Genomic DNA, 16,213 nt, shown 5'->3' with positions numbered 1-16,213 from the left:
ATGTTTCCAAAACCTCTTTTGTCAATGAGTGGTGTGATATGCTTGCTCTCTATCACCTCAATGATAAGACTGTCTATATTTCCCTACTCCTACTCTTCAAATTTATAGGAGAGTAGAGATATGAATAAGAAAAAAAAAGTTAATTTCCCCTTCAATAAACCTTATAAAACAATCTTCTATGAGGAATATTTTTATGTGCTATCTTTTTTTGAAGAAAGAAAGGCTGTTGCCTTTTCTCTTTTACACCTGTCTTTATGCAATACCTTTCCAAACCCCGAGTTATCTACTGTTAATGTTACGAGGGAGTTTATACACAAGCTCACACCATCATTTCATCTCGTACCATTATTGAAGTAGTTTATTTTTGCAATGGAAATAAGCATCCTCTATTTATTAAATTGAGAACAATGTATTCAAGAGTCTTTGGACAGCCTTTATGGCTAACTGCGTCAACTGCAATAAAGAAAAGCTGGTTCTAAGGCTAAATAAACCAATGCCAATACTATGTAAAAACAGATGCTCAGATATTTTGCAGGAAGTCGCATTCAAAACAACATATTTAAATAAGAATTATAAGTCTGTGAATACAGAGCATTTTCCTTTCTTTTATTTTGCCTTCTTTAATTTGTATAATCTGCGTGCATCCAAAAAAAAAAAAAAAATCACTGGTGGAATGAAGTTTTCAATTACTTTGGTTTAAATCTTTGGAAGCTGTATTTCTAATAAAGCCACAGGTACCCATTACGAAACAGTCTTAAATATGATCAGACCAATGTTGAAGGTATTTGAAATTTTCTGTCACCGGTGGTAAGGTTATTTTGTCATCAACCAGGTTATTCGTAACTGGAATTCTCACTAACCATGAAAAAACAAGTTTACTGTATTTTGTTGATAGAATGCTTGCTATTGGAAAATGCAGTTAATAACAAAGTTATTACAACAACTGGTGCAAAATAACATTAGTTAACAAGACTCAAATTGTCCACATGAAGTCACTGGGAGGGTTTACCTCTGAGGAAGTTGCTTGGCCTTGACTAACGGTACTTGTTGTACAACTTGCTGATTTTTCCCACTTTCTAATAGTGTACTGTCTGAGGTACAGTAGTTTCCTTTATAATGCCCTCTGTAGCATTCCAGGCTTTCCAAATAGCAGAATTTTTTCACAAAAATTTGTCATCATGTTTTGTGAACTGACATGAAAAGCTTGTCCTAGGTGACGTTCGCTTCAGTCCTGCATGCATGCATGACTGAGTATGTTTGCAGATATGGGTGGTACCTCTCCTCAGAAAAGCAGTACAGTGAAGATATTGGTCAGATCAAAATTTCCAATTGTGAAGTATCAGAGATACAGTTTAAGTTTTCGTTGATCATAATGGACTTTTGGCTGCAAGAGAAATATATGGGATTAAACAATTAAGCATGTGCAAGTTCAACATAGATATGAATGGATATAGCTGTACATTCATTCAACTGCCCTTTTTTTTTTTTTCATTAAAACGTAATTTTTCTTTGCAGTGGTAAATTAGGTTCTTTCTGCTACCAAAATCGTATTTCCTTTCTCTCTTTTTTTTTTTTTTTTTTTTCAAGCCTCCCTTAGTCAAATGACTACTAGTTTTGTTGGTATTGGAACCAGTCCCTCTGTTTCTTGTGTTTCTAGGATTCTGATAAATATAAAAGTGCTGAAGCAGCTTTTTAGTAATATGACTTCATTCTGCTTCAAGTGCAGAGAAGAAGAGCCTAGTTTGTCTGATTGCTGTAGCAAAAGCAATTTCAAATCTCAGATCAATTGTGTTGTTCTTCTCTCCCCCGTTCTCCCCCCAAATCAAAGCCAGTTTATACATGGGATATTTTTGTCTTGTTTCAGTTTGATTGCTTTGGGACTGTGTACTTGCAGGAGCTATGAATCCATCAAGTTTTATTTCAGTATTTTGCATCATTCATCATTCTGAATCCGTGTAGATATTTCTTTCCTTGGGGTTTAAGAATCAATTCTCTACCACCTCTGCAGCTCCCTAAGAAAGGTATGTGCTTGTTCTTTTCTCTTAGCCCACCTAGCTGCATTTATGTATGTTAGTCTTACCTTTCTCTCATAAGGCATTTTTCATGATGACATATAGCTAAATGGGCTACTAGAAAATACATTGCTGAATACTTACCACAGGGATACAGATTAATCAAATAGGCCAATAGGAATCAGATTTATAATGCTATGGATCTAATACATGTTACTTAAGAGTCATAGTTCCTTCTCATCATGTAACTGTTATTTGGTCAATATTTGTACGTAAAGAACTTACCTATATGAATGCCTTTTCCATTTGATGTGTTTCTGCAAGTGCCTTCCAAGTCATATAGGCAAGGATACATTGTAAACCTTCCTTGCCTCTGGATAGAAACAAAAGTGCATGCAAAAAGACTTGTGAGATTAGGGGACCCATAAGCAAGACACAGTATCTGTTGATACTGTGATTGTTATGGGTGTAGATGGTAGGCTGGAGCCTGGCTATTCTTGACTTAGCTGCAAAGATGTCAACCCAGTTTTTTACTCTCAATGCTGGGGAAAATAATTACTACGACTGTTCCATAGAGCTGGGACCCTTTAGCCTGGAGAAGAGAAAGCCTGGGTAGGGATCTTCCTTACCAGTATATATAAATCTCTGGAGGGAAGGTACAAAAAAGATGCAGCCAGGCTCTTTCCAGTGGTGCCCAGCAACAGGACCAGAGGCAGTAGGCAGTAACCAAAATGCAGGAGGTTCTGTATGAACATCAAGAAACACTTTTTTTCTGTGAGGGTAACTAAGTACAGGCAGAGGTTGCCCAGAGAGGTGGTAGAGTCTGCATCCTTGGAGATCTTTAAAAGCCACCTGGACATGGTCCTAGACAGCCTGCTGTAGATGTCTCTGCTTGAGAAGGAGTTGGACCAGCTGATCACTTCTAACAGTCCACAGGCCACTTCTAACCCCAACTATTTTGTGATTCTTTCAGATCACTCTAAGAGTTAATGAATCATTAGAAAAGTCCACTTGTTGCAACTGCTCAACTCACATGGTTGTCTTTCAGTACCATGATAAAGATAGTTAACCATTCAGGCTAGCCTGTTCTGGTTACCTTTTGGCATGTGAAATGTTAAGAACCTGGAAGTGTCTCTGTTGATTCAGAACAGCTTGTCTCCTAAATACTTCTGGAATGCCAGCAGGCAAGATGCTGCTGAACGTATGTACCATAGTGAACCTTGGTGAACATATGTACCAAGTATGTGGTTTTTTTCAGCAGTCATAGAGACTCTTTTTGCCCTTGAATGCAAACTGTGGGGTAGAATAAAAATATGGCTGTGGTAAGTCTCCCTTCAGTGTCCCTCAGCATGTGAGAGAGATGCGTTGAGCCAAACGCCGGATGGAAAGAGCTGGGCCACAGGTCTCCAGACCACTCTACTTAGCTGAGAGGCTCCTTAGGGTTGCTTACTCCAGAACAGTTTAAGACCAAATGAGATTATTGTGGGATGAATTATCATTTTACTTCAGAAATTATTTTGAGACAATCTCAGCAGACAACAGAACACTGAAGCTACAGAACTAGAGGTCTGTTTTGCCTGTCATTTCTTTTCTGGGACTATGAGCATCTTACAATAGGAATGGAAATACAGCACCATTCTTAAATGCATTAATATAATGCAACTGTTTTCTGTGCAGGTATTTTCTTCTATTGTTTATAAAACATTGCTTTAAACTTTAAACTTTGCTATAAAAAATTAATTTGGTTAAATGTTATCTCTATGGTTGGTTGAAACGAAATGGAAAGAAAGCAGGGGGAATAGTCCTGATTAGCATAGGAGTCCCTATGGCCTATGCTACTTGATTTGGTGTTATAGGTATTTGTGGTTTGCGTAAGCATTCACATTTAATACCGTATTTTCAACAAATGGCTCTCATATGGATATGGCAAACTCTTACGTGTAGATACAGGGTGGTTATGTTTTCTTGTATTGATTAATATTTTTGTCCAGATATTATTGAAGGTCTTAAACACTGTTCTTTCAATTTAGGCTACTCATAGCAGACTCTTGCCTTTTCCCCACATATTCATTTTTCCCATTTGTTTTTTTTTACAGTCAGAGAATGATAACTGAGTGATTATTTGCCTATGCCCTTTATTTTATTGTTAAGATAAATATTTTCCTTGTAGATTACAAAAGGTTTCAAAAAAGAGAGCCAATAGCCTGTATGGGACGTAGGGCAGGAGAAGAAGGTGTCTACTGACACCATTCCCCATCTTGGTTAGAGAAGACTCTCTAGAAAGCCAAGAGATTCCTCAGGGGTAGAATCTCTTCTACGAACTTTTTGTCTCCTGAAGAACTGTCATTTTTGTTTGATACGAAGAATTCAAATGTGATGTATACAGTGTTTTGGAGATTGAACGAAAATGGAAAAGGGTTAGGAGTTGTCAAAAGACGGGAAGAGAAGTTCTCTGCCACCTCTCTCTCAGGCCCCAAATTACTCCTCATACAAAACAAAGGATCACAAACTAAAGTAAATATTTTTTCCTTCTCTCCACTTGTTCCTTGCTGCTCTTCAGACTCTGGATGTGCTCCTTACATGTAGCTACAAGGAGCAACAACCAAGATTTGCAAACCTGAGAAATAAATTGTTTATTGTTCCATGACAAAAATCTATACTGGTATGTTTTTCTGACTTCAGTCAGTGTTGGTTTAGGAGCTCACAGGTCTTTAGTGTGAGCTTTAGGAGACTGACAGCCCTCACTGGTATTATCCTTTGTAACGTCTTTGAGAACTTTCTGAGCAAATTTATCCTTCCCACATCCTTAACTTTGGTGACTATATAATTCTGCGTGTTTGATACCTAAGGACTTGAAATCTTGAAAATCATGAAAATCAAAGGTGAAAGATGCTTTCAGAAGTTTCTAAACAAAAACAACAAGACCCAGAAGAAAAGTAGTAAGTTAAAGTAGTTACAGGTAAAAGTTAGTGAAAAGACAATTAATAAATACCACAAGCATTTGATTATAAATGCAGGTGAAAGATTTGATACAAATCCATCATAAAAATACACAGCAGTTACAGGTATTTTGCTATTTTTCTGCCAGATCATTAAGTTCTTTGTATTGTGCTAAAACATATAATGTTCATGCTATTGTGATATTCCCTGAAATCAAGGTTGTCAAACAAATTCTTCTAGTTGGAAAAATGATCAGTGTAAGAGAATAAGATCATTAAAACTCAGCCTGAGAGCAGACACATCCCCTGAGCGAAGGTACCTCTGCTTGCGCTGATGTAAGACCATGCAAAACCTCTTTATCTGCCTGCTAAAAGCAGATCAGGAGCTGGTTAAACTCTTTACTGTCTTGCGGGGTAGGGCTGGGGGTGTTTCTCTTTTGCAGAGCTATTGGCTTAGAATAGAAAGAATTCTTTCTGAAAGCTGTTGGGTCATTGATTACCCCTTTCTTTGCCTCAGATAAGAGGACAAAAAAACATGACACAAGCTTTGAAAGAATATAACTTGAGCTGTTGACTAGCAACCTTTAAGGGAAGCACTTACAGAATGTACAAGGGACAGCTAATCTGGGAGATGGATGGACAGATGGCTGTGGTTTTTTCTACATATACAGAGATACCTCTTCTCCATAAGCTGGAATTACTGAACTGGAAGCCAGGTCTCAAAAGAAGAAACCATTGCCTTTCTAGCAGGAATTCAGGCTGGAAAACTGCTGGTAATGTTCCCAGTACCATAGGATTGCTTTCAGCATTTGGAAGTGAAATCCACCTTGGAGGCCTAAGGGGAGCCTGCAAGCTCTGATGTCCAGGCTTTGAGATGTACAAATTATGATTGCCATCACCCCAGTGGTCATGGGCCAGTTCATTACAATAGAAGCCACTGGATTTGTAACTTCCAGTCCTCAGGGAGTAAATCATGGCATTCCACAATTGGCAGGATGCTTTGAATTATTTCCATTTTCTTCTATTGATCCTAAAATACCAATTTTAACATAATATCTAAAGAGATAAATGTATGCATTGCCTCCTTAAATATACCCAGCTGTTAGTCTCCACAAAGCATTTCTCTTCAATTGGTGCTAAAACCCAAAACCTAGGAGGATATATGAAGATCTCTAAATAAATTTATGCTAAATTACTGCAGGGAAATTGAATTTGCTGAGCTCAAACAGTAACTGTCTCTATTTAGAGTGATGTAAAGAGACATCCACTTCGCTTGTGATATATGCTTTTCTGGATGACCTTTGGCAGGCTTCACTGGATCATGTGACAGTGTTGCAAATGACAGTGCAGCCCTAAACAAAGGGATTGTTTGGTTTTTTCCCCTGCAAATTAGCAGAGATGCAACTGCTGACACATGAAATATTGCTTGAGAACTCTACATCAGTACCATGATAAGAAAATTATTTGCAAGTAGGAATCTATCAGAACTTCAATAATTTAGTTATGAATGAAGAAAGGAAATACACGAAATATTTCTTGGTCAATATGTGAGATATTTTTGATATTCATTTCGCAGAAAAGCAGTTTCACAAGCTGTCTGCATTAGTATTTGTATGGCTTCCAGAATATGGTGAAATATCAGCCTGCAGTTTTGCTGAACATATTTGTTGAAATTTATTGATCACCTGTAATGTTTTCAAACCAAAAAGAAACTAACTGTCTAAATGACAGGTACTGATTGAAACCTGAAGCACAATTTTGACCTTGCAATGATTTTTACTTTAATGAGTGTAAATGTCTTTCTAATTCTATGTTGTTTTCTAACCAATGTTATCCAGTTATCTAAAAAGCCTGTTTGAATGAGTTAAAAGTAGAGTGAAGCAAACACTTAGTTGGCTGAGAGTTTAATTTTGACTGAATTTAGCAACTTTTGTTCTGGAACAGATGAGATTATTTGAAATGATGCTTCACAAAATCCCATGTCAAATTCTTACCATTTATATCTTCTTGTATGAACAGCTACAAATTTGGCTTCTAATTCTGATATAGAAAGATGCCTTCACTGGTTTTATGGATGTTTGCAAATGGTATTATAACAGCTGGTACAGATATCCACTTGGATTAATAAGAGATCCAGATGCAGAATACAGAAATTTGTTGTTCTTTTGCAGTACTAGCACAGGCTCAGTATTGCACAAAAGTGCTCCAGAGATGACAATACCTGAGAAAACCTCTTCTTTCCCCCTTTTCCCCATGCAAGTAACAGAGCAGGGTTTCTGCATAGCATTTGAACACACTAGGAATAATTCAATTTTTATACTAATAAGCATCCCCACTTGTAGCTTGGCAGCTGAGGACATACAGTACAGTGTCTCGGCTATGGAGCAGGTGTGCTATGATCATAGACAGGATGCTGGTATTTGTTCCTATCCTTTCCTAAATGGCTTCTATATGAGAAAATTTTCATCTGCAAAATGGTGTATTGATAACTTTCACTTTATCACAGCAAGTTACAAAGTAGATTACAAAGCTATTTAAAATCCTCCCTACCCTCTTTTATCTCTCTCTCTTGGAAGTAATTTGCATCTCAAATGATATCAATGAAAGTTAAGTCACTCTCTTTTCCTGCCAAGGGGATCAATGGATTCCCATTATGGTGGTTTTAACTCAGCTGGATGGTTTCTTTTTTAGATATGACTTAGAAAAACACATTAGAAAACTTGTTAATAAGCAAGCTGGTTGTGAAGACTGCTGATGTGGTGTTCCTTGGGGGTTGGTATGGGGACCAGTCCTCTTTAATATCTTTGTTGGTGACATGTATAATGGGATTGAGCACACCCTCAGCAAGTTTGCCAATAACACCAAGCTGAGCAGTACGCTCAACATGCAGGAGGGAAGGGATGCATCCAGAGGGACCTTGACAGGATTGAGAAGTGGCCCATTCAAGTGCAAGGTGCAGGATCTTACACTTGGCCTTGTTGAACTTCTCAGGAAGTTCACTCTTCTCACGAAGTTCCACAAGGCCAAGTGCAAGGTCTTGCACGTGGGTCAGGGCAATCCTAAGCACAGGCTGGGCAAAGAATGGGTTGAGAGCAGCCCTGATGAGAAGGACTTGGGGTTGTTGGTTGACAAGAAGCTCGGCACGACCTGGCAGCTCAGAAAGCCAACCATGTGCTGGGCTGCATCCAAAGGAACGTGACCAGCAGCTCAGGGGAAGTGATTGTGCCCTTCTACTCTGCTCTAGTGAGACCCCACCTGCTGAACTGCATTCAGCTCTAGAGCCCCAACATAAGAAGTATGTGGACCTGCTAGAGCCTGAAGACAGGCTGAGAGAGTTGGGATTGTTTAGCTTGAAGAAGAGAAGGCTCTGGGGAGATCTTGAAGCCTCCTTCCTAAAGGAGGCCTACAAGGAAGCTGGAGAGGGACTTTTTTTACAAGGGCAGGTAGGGATAGAACAAGGGGTAATGGTTTTAACTTGAAGGGGGGTAGATTTAGATGAGATATTAGGAAAAGATTCTTCACTCTGAGGGTGGTGAGACACTGGAACAGGTTGCCCAGAAGCTGTGGCTGCCCCATCCCTGGCAGTGTTCAAGGCCAGGTCAGACAGGGCTTTGAGCAACCTGGTCGAGTGGGAGGTGTCTCTGCCCATAGCAGGGGGTTGGAACTAGATGGTCTTTAAGGTTCCTTCCTACCCAAATCATTCTATGATTCTGTGATATAATAGCCTAGGAAAGAAGTTAAGATTAGAATGTGTAATGGTCGCTTCTAGATTGAAAAAAAACATCTGTGACTGTAGCACTGAATTGTAAAACTTTTGTGGGTACAATTCCATGTCTCAAACATTTTAAAGAAGTAAACTCATAGATTACTAGAATTTGTCCTCCCTATTTCTGTCATTACCAAAACCCAGAATAAAAGCTTAAAGAAAGAATGCTTTGGTGGAATATCAGGCAGTATTTTGTTCATTGAGCAGTTGTCCAACTTCTCTGGGCAACCTGTTCCAGTGTCTCACCACTCTTATAGTAAAGAATTTCTTCCCAATATATAATCTAAATCTGCCCTTTCTAAAGCCATTACCTCTTGACATATCACTACATGCCCTTGTAAAACTGGAATTCCAGTAATTTATTGAATTACCTTTTTCTTCTTAATAGTAATACTTTCTGAAAGAGTACAGTGGGAACAACAATGATGTGTTTGCGAGACAGGATCAAATCTTTAAGATGCACGCACTTAAAGGATACTGTTGTTATGATTGAAACACTAAAGAAAACACACATTAAAGTTAGGCTACTTGCAGATGGACAGTAGTTTATTTTCTGAGTATGTTATGGACTTATTTACCATGCTTTAACTTGAGTGACACAAGACTACTTCTGAATTTAAAGTGTATTGCAGTCTCCACATTCCTTTGAAGATCCTTTTGATCTGGAATCCTGGTGTAAGATTCTTCCTTACATAGCCAGTATCATATGAATATGTGTATGTACTGCTTACAGAGGGGAAAAAATAACTAAATTTAATACTAGGAAAAATTAGTGAGCTTTTTTTGAGGCGGGATGGTGTATTGGTTTTGCTTTTTATAAGAATATGAATGTCTGACTTAGTGTTTGTAAATCAGTGTTAAAAAGTGATCAGATTGCTGCTGTGGAATGAAAAAGTCAAAAGGAAACCATAGCTTCAGAGATTTTCTGATGGGTTTTGTAAGTAGACTTCAGTTCTTAATATGTATACATCATGATACACTTAAAATTTCAAATTTGTTCTGTTACATGTTGCTTTGAAGCAAAAGGATAGTCCTTTTGAGACAGAAAAGATTAACGGCTGATGAAATTGCAGGTGTGATAAAAGCGATAACTTCCCTTTTGAAATTGTTGCATTGCTTTTAACCTGGCTTTTTCTATGGTGTACCTATACATTAATGTTCCTGCTAAATGAAGGGGCATTTTCTGTGATACTTTCTAGTTCTCTTAGTTCCAGCTGACTTTGACAAACACTGAGGCATATTTCATATGCTAAAAAACATGCATATGGAAATACTCCGGAAGCAAATCAGAGTTAACATAGATTTTGTGTATGGCAGCCAAGAAATACAGGACGATCAAACATATACAGGAAAATATTGAGTGGGAGGGAGAGACAGGGCATGAAATACTTCAGTTTTCATATGCTGCTACAAAACGTAAACAAGCAAGCAAACTTGCTCTTGTATCTATAGAGATGTGTTATAGCTGGAACGCTCATCAGCAGAATGTTTATATGCTGAATAGTTCTGCCTCTGTGCGTATGAAGCATCATCATGCAATGGAGGTATTGAGAATGTGGGATATAAAGTCAGTCATCCAGGGAGAAAAAAAGACATTAGAAATTCTATAAAGTGACTAATGACTTTAATTTTGATTTTGAAGAAGAATAATGGGGACTTGCAAACATTATAAAGGGAAGGATGTACTGAGCCTTGATCCTGCACAGAAAAAGACACCCAACATACTTCAATGAATCAGGAAGGAAGCATAGTCAGTTTTTTACATAATTCTACAGTATTTATAGTACTTGCCTGGGAGATGGGATATGTCTGGGGGCTTTGGACTGTAAGTTGAATTCAGTCTTCTAATTTCACATGACATGCTTTAATAATTGGGTATGCTGCGCCAGAACTACCCTTCATCCTGTTGTAAGCTTGAGCTACTACGCAAAAGGAGAGCAAAAGGAATGCAAAATTCATATTGCCCCAAAAAGAACTGGCATGACCATCCTAGCCCACTGCCAGTGAGCAGAGAGTCCCAAATTATGCTCTCTGCTCCTAATGAAGCTCCTGTTACATCAAATAACTCTGGAAAAAAGATAATTTGGGACTCCCTGACCCATCTTTCTCCCCAAGGAAGGCTTCTTGTCATTGAGAGCAACTTTTTGCCCTATTCCAATTATACTTTCTGCTTTTGTATTTCCCAGTGTTCCTGGAGGATTAAAACATATTTCTGGGAATTAAGTGCTGTCTGTTCAAGTACTCTCAGACTGGCAAGGAGTCCAGTAATCTTTTGACTCCTAACTTGACAAGATGGTTTAACAAGGTCTATCTAGTGTGTGTCTGCTTTTCAAGAAGGTGGCTATGGAACAGTGTAAGAGCAGGGCAAGCACACTACAGTATTTCACACTGGCATAGCTCTAGTGTTACAAAGATTGAGCCAGTCAGGGGAAAGCATTGGCTCTGCTTTGAGCTGAATTTATTACATATGTTAGGCAAGGCCTGACTTGTCTGAGGGTCTGAGGACCTCAGGCTGCCCTCCATAGAAAAACAGATGTTGGGCACCTCCCTGGTCACAATGAAACATGAAACACGGACCACATGGTGAACTGCCATAGAAATTTTCTCTCCAAAATGGAGCTATTGTTTTACTTTAACATGCCCACAAGGGCAGGCAATCTTGCACAGCAGGTGGTTGAAATGTCCCTTTGAACTTACGAAATGTAAAGACATTTACTGACTTAAATACTCTATTTGCCTGTCTTAAGGAAAGACTGCAGATGCCCATAGAAAGAGGCATATATGTTTATGTAATATATTCAGATTTTAAACAGGTGGGATTTCAGCTCTTATGCCCCCAGCATTTCCTGGTGAATAACTGCAATAGCTGCAGGCTGTGTGGGCTTCTCCCTGAGCAGCTCTGGCCACTTTCTGCCAACAGGGTTACGCCCAAGGCTGAGATCCTTAATTCATCTCAGTACCAAACAGTGTTAACCCTGGGCAGGCATCCCTAACTAGTTTTTAAATAACCAGATTGTCAGTCAATATTTCTGAGATGTTTACCTAGTGAGCAGCCTACAACAACTCTGCAGTAGTGGTTGCTCCCACCAACATAGGACACTCCACAGTCCTGAAAATAGAAATCAGCTGGACAATTTGGCAGCATATGTATCCCAGAGAAGTTCAGTGTAGGAGTGGGGAGGAGTGGGGGGGAGATGTATTATTCCTTTATTATTTTTCTAAGGCACCCTCTTCAGCTATATCAGTTAGGTGAAGAGTTGGAAAGTCCTGGCTTGTCTTTAAAACACAAGACTTTGGGAAGGTGACCTAACTCAGGGAATATATTCTACAAATCAGACATCCCCGTAAATGTACTGACTCGTAACTTTAACTGTTCTCGTTATTTTTTGATTTTTTTTGAATGTGTACTAGGTCCATAGTACACACGAATCTTGAATATAGTTGAAGAATTAAGATTTTGATCAAGTGAACACCATGGGAACTAAGGCACTTACCATCCTTTTGGAGATGTATTTTTTTTGTTTGGACTGCCTTGAACTCAGGCTCTAAACTCTGGGATGCAGCACCACTGGGATTTCAAAACATCAGATACAGGTCTCAGCAGCTTATTAGCTGTGGGATGGCATCAGCACTTAGGCTGGGGCCTGCTGCCACGAAATAGGATTCAGCAGTTTAGTGACATCTTGAGGGTTTTAAGGATGCCGGTGGCATTTGAAAAATGCCATAGAGGGGAAAACTGAAACATTTGGCGGTTACGGACTGTAGCTCAGATGCTATGCTGCTTTGAGATGCAGTCTGATGTAGCAGAAAAGCTGCATAACAGAAAAGTGTGTTGGTGCTCGTTGCTTTCAGGACACAGCTATTCTTTTCTGATCACCAGAACAGGATAGAGTGGTTTCTGGGTTGCTGCCATGGTGGTAGCCAGAGGAAGAGATGTGGTACATAGACCTCACCTCCATCCCCACCAACGTAAACCACTCAGATGTCTCAGATGAACTATGCCACTTTCTTATTCATCAAGAGCACCTTTAGGTGATGGACAGCTATTTTCAGATGTTATTTTATTTCTTGCCACAGACCGAGTGCTGCAAAGATGAAAGCAACTAAGAAACTGGCTCCAAGTGTTCAAACACATTAGGAATAGTTGTCCTTGGCAGGGTCAAAGAATACACCATGGCCTGATGTACCAAGGCTGCAGATGCTGCTGCTGCTACAAGAATACCATGGTACAGTAAATAACATGCCTAGAGGGAAGTGGCTTGAAAGTGTTTGCAAATTATATTGAGGGGAAATGGACCAGCAGCCTGGATGCCACGTACCTCCCTGGAGCTCTGATAAAACCGGGGTATTAGTGATCTGACTGAATGAAAATGGTGGTCTTCCTAGCGAAAAGTTTCAAGTAGATTTGAGCTAACTCATATCTGTCTATCAGAGAGGCCATATTTCCACATAGAGTCCTTACAGGATATTGGACTCTTTTCCTTTTTTGTGATCTATTCTCTGCTTGGTCCCATGATATATTTGACCAGAATGCAAATAGTAGCATATCAGGTATTTAAACAGAAGTTCTTTGTTAGAGTTATCTAAGGAGAAAGATCTAAACCCACCCCCTTAATAGTGTCGACTCCTCCCTATAGTCTGAGGGATTAGAGTACTACTTTTGTGAGTGAATTGACTACCAAATTTCTCACCAAAGTACATAAGACAGCACATCATGGCCAGCACGTGGAGAATAGAATAAGGTAAAGAAACAACCACTAAAAAGCCTTTATAGGCCAATTTCAGCAACATTTTCTAAAGCAGCCATGGACTGGGGATGATCCCTAAAATTGATCTTCCATGGAAAAAGAGTTCATCTCAAAATCAGTGTGAGGCTTGAGGGCTTTTTATGATCTGGAATACAGGTGTATCTTGGATACCTTTTTTATGTACCAGATGCCTACAATCATGGTAAGTCTTGCAAAAAAAAAAAATTTTTTTTGAAAGTAACAGTCACAACTAGAACAGGTTTTCCCTGTAACTGAATTCATTCCATCAGAATGCCATTAACACTGGAATGTAACTGAATAGCTTCTTGAAAACACTAGAAAAATGAAGTAGAGGGCATAAGAGTCAGAGTATCACAATTCAGAGGCAATAAACTGTGAGGATCCTTTCTTTATCTGTAATTTTAAACAGTATTTCTCTTTGGCTTTCCACAAGCTCATAAAGTATAGGAAAACCATTACCAAAAGTTCAAATTTTTTAATAACAGAATTAATGCAAGGACAGTGAACATTCTTACAAGCCTCTTAATTTTCTACTTGAAGGTGAATGATGACAAAAGTGTGCACCCTGTTCATGAGACAACCCCATTTACTTCTCGTTCCTGAAGCACAATCCAATGTAACTCCTCTACAGAAACTTCTCTTGTGTTTTCTTTTTCAAGGATCTACTAGAAGGAGTTACTCCAGAGTAATACAATCATATTTTGCTAAAGAGCAGAGTGATTGTTGAGGACCAGCCCCTCTCTTCCTCGGCTCACCACAGGCAACAAAGGATCTTTAGAAAGTCTGGTATCACAGATATAGATCATTACAGTGTTAACTCAGGAAAATCTGGTAGAAAACCACCACAGCATGGTATGAAATATGCTTCCCCAGATCAAAATAATGTTTTTTGCCCTGGTCTGGGAGATAAATAGACAAAATAAGGTAAATATGTCAATTCCCTGAGGGAATTGTGGACTCTTTCATTAACACTCTCTGACACAGCACATACTACAGATCACGTTGTGAAGGAGAAGATGTTCAGTGTTCTACATCCATCTTTTTTACCCTACCAAATAGGAGCTACATCTAGCTTAGGGCAAATTGTGTCCCATTAATACCATCTGAGGGGTACACCTTTACAAAGGCACCCATAACTCAACCTTTTACTGCCTTGTTTTTAACTCTGGACATCAACAGCCTCTGAATAAAACCATCAAATTCCCTAGCAACAGCCCAGACATATGATCTACCACCATCAAACTGCTTAGCTGACAGTGATGCCTCAAATGAAATGAACATCAGTAGAACTCCCTGCTGGCAAGGTCTACCTACCTCAAGTTACCTTAACAAAACTGGGTCAAGGGACATAGCTTGGTGTAGTTAACTTGCAGCAACTAGTAAGTGGGCCACTCAATTCAACATCACCACAATCATCTAAATCTGGAGGACAAGAAAATATCTGGGGACTAAATTTGACCACATAGCAAGCTGTCAAAGCCAGCGAAAAAAATTGCATATCTGTAACAACTTTATCATGAAGCTTTGGCTATTTCAGCAGTAGCTTGCTTCCTATCCTGTCTTAATCTACCCTATGACCTATTTTAATTAGCAGCTCCAAACAAACTGTTCAAAAAATAACCAACAAAGTGCCTTATACTAACTCTCAGGAGTTTCTTATTTTAACATGTTGCAGGTGCTGCTGCAGTGTCTCCTTCCAGCCACAGATCTGTGTTCAGACAAACCGACAAGGTACATTGAGAACCACCCAATTACTTGCTAGATCTATCTCTTTTGACCATTTCCATGTTCAGGTCAATTAAGTTGCTAATCTCTCTCCACTGCCTCTTGCTGTTGGTCTCCACAGCCTATTGTTCTTCTTGGCTGGCCTAGAAAAACCACTCTCCAGGCAGAAAGCTTTGACAAAGTATTTAGCCAGAGGTTGTCTTTGCTCCCTGCATATCTGCAGAGACTTCTCTGTTTTTTGTATGGCAGATGTCTGCAATCTAAAAAGTGTCAGGCACTCAGCAAAAAGAAGGCATTCTCATTTTAAGGATGTCAAACATGTTCCCAATGATAGTCCTCAAAGTGAGGTGTGCTGTACAGCAACATCCTCACAGAAGTGCAAACAGCGGTGAGGTTGCATAAACCAAGGTAGGGAAACAAGCACAAGCAGGCTGGCCTGTGGGATCAGCCCAAGTAAACTGCGGTAGGGCTTTGCATGATCCATTTGCAGAATGGCAGAATACAGGTTCTCTATGAGACAGACAGCTCTGCATAAATTGTAAGATATTATATAATAATAGAAGGGCATTCAAATATACTTAGTTCCAACATACATACCCTGCATGCAGTAGAAGTGTCCGATAGATGAAAGCTATTTGACAACTGTAAGTAATACTCACAACTGCCTTACCTGTAGGCCTACAGAGTGCTATTGTCAGAGTACTATTGTCTATGTAACGAAACATTTGCAGTGGTTTGCCCTATTTTTAAAAATACGTGATGTTGTCTTGTTGTTGGTTGGTTGGTTTTGGTTTTTTTTAACTTATCTTTTGATAGTCAATTTTTCTTGAGTTTGTTTGATAAGTTTATCAATAGAAGTGCATACAGCTGTATTTGAATAGCATCTGGAAGGCATGTCTGTGTCAACGCATTAAAAGGAGAATAAAATATGTTCTGAAAAGGCAAAATCATTGGCACTGCCAAGGCTTTGACTGTGCAAGCTTTAATTTTCAACTCATAGTG

Source organism: Strigops habroptila, chromosome Z (genome assembly GCF_004027225.2).
Source record: "Strigops habroptila isolate Jane chromosome Z, bStrHab1.2.pri, whole genome shotgun sequence".
Classification (NCBI taxonomy): domain Eukaryota; kingdom Metazoa; phylum Chordata; class Aves; order Psittaciformes; family Psittacidae; genus Strigops; species Strigops habroptila.
Note: the sequence above shows the minus strand (reverse complement) of the source record.